We start from the raw sequence: 6000 nt of genomic DNA, 5'->3' as shown, positions 1-6000 counted from the left end.
CATTTCAGTTTTCCAGCAAATATTAAGAGCTTATTTTGTACATTTTCAAAGTTGTGCCTGTCCATGCAAAACCAGATATTGCTATGTGGTTTCTAGATAGTTTCTAACTGGCCCTATAATCAAACATTCCCATCCCCAGTCTCCATGATAATGTTTTCCTTGCATATGGAAATGCAAAGACACTGATGACATATTTGTGGTGTAATTTAGTAGAATTAATCATCAGGGTGTCTTTTTGCTGCTTGTTTTTAATTCGCCCTCTCTTATACTTGTAAACTGTAAAATGCTTTTGCCCAGAGGCAGTAAAACAAGAAGTATTAGCATCAAGGGCTTCTAACCTGGCAAAATTTATCTCTGGAAAATTAAAAATCTGCGTGAGCAAATCTAAACAATAAACCACTAAGCAAAGCATCTCGAAAGTAAATTCTTAATGAAGATCCAAATCGGAACTCTAAATGAAGTAATTTTAACATTTAATGAGGAGATAATCATTTTATGCGAGTGTTTATTTATTTGTTTATTACAAAACGATTTGTTATTTTTATTTTTTTTACTTATTGCTTGTTTTATCAATCAATCACATTTATTTTGGTATCATGAACATCTGTTGGCTATCATGGGTCAACAAAGTCCCAGTGGGCACAGCACTAATGTGTGTGTGTGTTTTAAACACTGTGTGAACAGCAGGGTCCCAGCTGCTGTTGTACGGCTTCATTTGGTATGTGAAAAGGAAGTGAATTGCCTTGTGCAGACACAGACGTTCATCATATATTTGTTTTGTATGCAACATTACGGCAAGAATATCATTTGCGGGTTTCTAGCAGTTGATAAAGAAGCTTTAAGAAAGCGTCTGTCAGCATAAAATAACACATCAGCTCTGAAAACCAAAAGTGAGAAAACGCAGTGACCAACGAGATATCTATCCTGGAGGAGAATAAAAGAGAGAGATTCAGACATGGGTGGGGGAGAGGGAGCGGGAGAGGACGGAGCGCTGTCACTTCGCCTTTTCACCCTGTCCCTGTGTGTGAGATGCTGAACACTGCAGGAGGAATGAACAGGCATGTAAGATTAAAAGTGACGGACTGCCACCACACACACACACACCAATTTGTTTCACTTTATTACTGAGAACATTACATTGACTTGTACTGAACATATTATATAAAACCATATGTAATACTTTATGAAATGATAATTATATTCTAGTTTTATTACACGGAATACTTAATTGATCACCACATTCTAAAGTATTTTATTCCCTGATAACAACCAACTGAACTTATAATCTTCTTTCTACAGTTTTGTGTTTACAGAGCTTTTATTGCATTTTTACAGCTAATTATTAATTATTACAGGTGAGATCATTATTTTGACTCTAATAATTTATTTTTGTTGCTAGTAGCCTTGTAATAATGCAGAATAAATGTACACCCAGCTGGCAGTTTCTCAGAAAAAACCCTTTAGTCTTATCCTGTCCGGCTTTATTCTGCAATAACAACCGGCGGGATGTACTTTATCCCTTACATATTAGATCCTTAAATTTTTTACAAAGGCATTATTTTGACCTTTTATGAACTGTTTTGTTACTTGTGACCTATTCAAACCTCACAGTATTAATAAATAACTGTACATGGTGATTTTGTTGTATTATAACTAGAGGTGTGAACCTACACTGATCTCACGGTTCCGTTCGGTTACGATTATCATGCCATCGATTCGGTTCAATTCGATATCTTGGTGCATCACGGTGCATTGACGATGCTTTCCATACAGTTTACATTTTACTTCACAGTCGCTGTTCACCGATGAGTGACACTGATAAACGGCAGCGGCGCAGTGTTTCCAGATTGGGTAGTTTTCGATAGGCATTTCGGCAAGTTTTGGATATTTTTTGGCCTGGAATCAGTCAGCTACATCTGGCAACACTGCAGCGGCGATCACAGCTGATCCATGATAGACGTGGTGGAGAAAACTCGCGCGCTCGTGTCTGTATTCAGAAGTGTAACAGCCGAGAGAAGAGGAAAAGTCACGCAGCCGGTCAAATGAGCCACAGTGAGAGAAATGGAGTTTACATTCATTTTCTCAATCGCAGTGAAATAGGGGCTTCTGCTGTTCAGTGTCAGTGAAAGACACACACACGCAGTGAAACTGTGCAGAGTTTCTGAGTTTTTAAGTTGTTGGAGCGTTGGTAATACTCTCGCTCACCTCCCTCGCCATAGTAAGCTACGGCGACATAGCGCATATGAGATCAGTACACAGTATATCAGTACACAATAACCGGTTATGATCATTACTGAACCGATACCGAATTGTACGCGTCTGCATCGTGGTGCACTGAAGAAACAATTAATTTTGACACCCCTAATTATAATCCTGAACTGAATATTTTATTAAGGCATTATAATAATTTTAGAATAGAACTTAAAATGAGGGCGACACGGTGGCTTAGTGGTTAGCACTGTCGCCCCATGGCAAGAAGGTCGCTGGTCTGAGTCCCGACTGGGTCAGCTGGCATTCTGTGTGGGGTTTGCATGTTCTCACCGTGTTTGCGTGGGTTTCCTCAGGGTTTCCCTCACAGTCCAAAGACATGCGCTATAGGTGAATTGAATAAACTAAATTGGCTGTAGTGTATGTGTGTGAATGAGGGTCCCCCTTTTGCCTTCATAACTGCATTAATCCTTTGTGGCATAGATTCAACACGGTACTGGATACATTCCTCAGACAATTTGGTCCATATTGACATGATAGCATCATGTTACAGATTTGTCAGCTGCACATCCATGATGCAAATCTCCCATTCCACCACATTCCAAAGGTGCTCTATTTGATTGAGCTCTGGTGACTGTGGAGGCCATTTGATTACAGTGAACTCATTGTCATGTACAAGAAACCAGTCTGAGATGACTCGCGGTTTATGACATGGCACGTTATCCTGTGGTGTTGACACGATGCTCAGTTGGTACTAATGGGCCCAAAGTGTGCCAAGACAATATCCCCAACACCATTACACCACCACCAACCTGAACCGTTGATATAAGGCAGGATGGACCCATGCTTTCATGTTGTTGATGCCAAATTCTGACCCCATCATTTGAATGTGGCAGCAGAAATTGAGACTCATCAGACTAGGCAACGTTTTTCCAATCTTCTGTTGTCTAATTTTGGTGAGCCTGTGCAACAAAGCATTTGCGCCTACAGAACTGCCGCTCACTTCTCTTTTTCTAACCATTCTCTGTAATCCCTAGAGATGGTTGTGCGTGAAAATCCCAGTAGATTAGCAGTTTCTGAAATACTCAGACCAGCCTGTCTGGCACCAACAACCATGCTAAAGTCACTTAAATCCCCTTTCTTCCTCATTCTAATGCTCGGTTTGAACTGCAGCAGATCGTCTTGACCATGTCTACATACATGCTTAAATGCATTGAGTTGCGGCCATGTGACTGGCTGATTAGAAATTTGCGTTAATGCACACACATGATATTCAGTACCTGTTGTTTACAACAATCAACCAACCCTCATTCAGAAATACTCTCATACACCATCATATTTCTGTCAAACATGAAGCAACGTCACTTTTAAAAATCCTAAATAAAAGTTTCATCTGCTTTCGGATGTGATATTGTACATATGAAATAATTCACTCAGGATTATATTAACTACTTTTAGAATGTTCTCACTTCAGAACTTGACAGACAGTCCGAGTTTTTTAAATATACAAAATAGCCACAATATATCGTAAAAAAAAGCTGCTTCTCCCCCAAAAGTCAGTCAGTTGGTCATACAGGTTTGGATTGACATGTGGAGATCAGTCCCAATGTATTTTGATATATGTCATTGATTAGGAAGACTTGTAAATGGTCTCAAACCGACTGAATAACAAAATGTACTAAAAGTACCCGTTAAACACCACATCACATGTATATTGGGAGTCATTGTAGACCCTTTGAATCCCATCATTGCCCATGTCAACATATTTTTTATGATGGCAATAACAAGCGCATCTTCTCTGAGCAGTCATGACAGCTGCATATATCCTCACATAATAGAGAGTGTAAAGCCGGTGAAAGTGGCATGCATACGTACAGAACACATGTGCGCGCACACACACATCTCTGTAGACTAAAGTACCTGCTCTGACAGCAGCTCACAGATGAAACCCGTCTGACTGACGGTGGGGAAGGTTTGTGCTGATGAGAGGTCGAAGTAATTGGTCACACAGCAGAGTGGATGCGATTCCCAGTATGTGTGTGTGTGTGTGATCCAGACTGAAAGCCAGTAATCAGAGAAACCGGCACAAGATGAAAGATGCTTCTGTGATGTACTTAAAATGGATGGACCGTTCCTAGAATAACACAGCCATTTCCGATAATGCACATTGTATCATTCTGAAATTGAAAGCATAGGGTCACACTGAATGAGGATTCTGATTCAAGATCTGTCACTGCTCAAGTATAATAGGTATTGTATATGTTCTAAAGCTTCCTAAAATGATTTGGAGACAGCCCACAGCCGTACAGGCCAGCGCTAAAGCTTGTATTACAATCAGCAAATAGCTTTACATTTCCTAGAAAATGATTTAATATTCGTCTTGCGTCACTGACAGCGTACAGCCAGAGTGTGAGAGACAGCGTGACTGTTTTTATCGAAGGGAGAAAAGTGTGTTCACACATACGCACACGAGCAGAGAGAAAGAGAGAGAGAGAGAGAGAGAGAGAGAGAGAGAGAGAGAGAGAGAGAGAGGAGAGAGAGAGTGTGTATTGTCTATTGAAGATTAGCCATCAGATGGAGAAAAAGGAGAGAGGACAGTGAGTCATAGGGCAGCAGATGAGATGAATCCTGAATTCAGTCAAATCACCACATCAGAACCATGTTCAGCAGACATGACTGGAGACCACAATAAGACGTGGTTTGGTTTTATTTAGCTGGAATAGCCCTGGCTACAGGTGAATCTCATTGGTCCACAATGCTGCATCTTAAAGGGCGTCTATTTTGCTGCTTTCACAAGATACTTCAGATAAAAACCACAGAGACAGACACGAATGAAGCCAGTTTGTGGGTCAAAAACATCACAGTAAGACTAAACCAGGAACTTTCCCGATGGTTATTTGCTGCATTTGTTGTGGAGTTTATTCAAGCCTTTCTGCAACGATGAGTCACACACAAGTGCCAAAGTTGATGCTTGGTTTCTTCGTGTTTTTTGGGGTATTTGACGTGCCCTCTGGCCTTCGTAAAAAATTACTGCAATTGTGCTTGACTTACAAGATGTGCATGGCAATCATAACTTTGCTCAGTAGAGATCCAGAGTCAAAAACACCACGGTAAGATTGAACCAGGAAGTTTCCAGATGGTTATTTGATGCATTTGTTGTGTAATTTAAGCCTTTCTGCAACGATGATGGTCGGTCCTAAGTTGATGGTTGGTTTCTTTTTGGGGGTATTTGACGTTTTCGTAAGAGCGCCCTCTGGCCTTCAGAAAAGTCTTACTGTACGTTCACACTGAAAGCGGTGAAAGCGTCAAATGTCGCTCTGGCGACAACACGGTCTCCCTTAAGCTCCAGCAGTGAGAGCGTTAAAATTCGCTACATTGATCTCGTATTTAAAGGGGCAGTTGCAGCATACCAGTTACATTCCTGCATACAACATGCTTTCTATCGTGAAAATGTTGCGCCTTTTTTATCAAATTCAATTAACAATGGAAGATCAAGTTGCATGTGGTGTGGGTTTGCTCCACTTAATTATCCAATGAGTCCATATGTCTAAAATATTCTGAAGCAGGAATACTGTTACAGTCTTGTGGACATGATTATACGCGTTAATAATAATAATAATTCCTTATATATGAGTGTTTTTCTGGACACTCAGAGCACTTTACACATTGGGGGAATCTCCTCATCTGCCACCAGTGTGCAGCATCCACCTGGATGACACAACAGCAGCCATATTGCACCAGATCGCACACCACACACCAGCTGATTGGTGGAGAGGGATGAAGCCAATTGGT

Source organism: Danio aesculapii, chromosome 10 (assembly GCF_903798145.1).
Source record: "Danio aesculapii chromosome 10, fDanAes4.1, whole genome shotgun sequence".
NCBI lineage: Eukaryota > Metazoa > Chordata > Actinopteri > Cypriniformes > Danionidae > Danio > Danio aesculapii.
The sequence above is the reverse complement of the archived record's forward strand: the minus strand, read 5'-3'. Positions refer to the sequence as shown.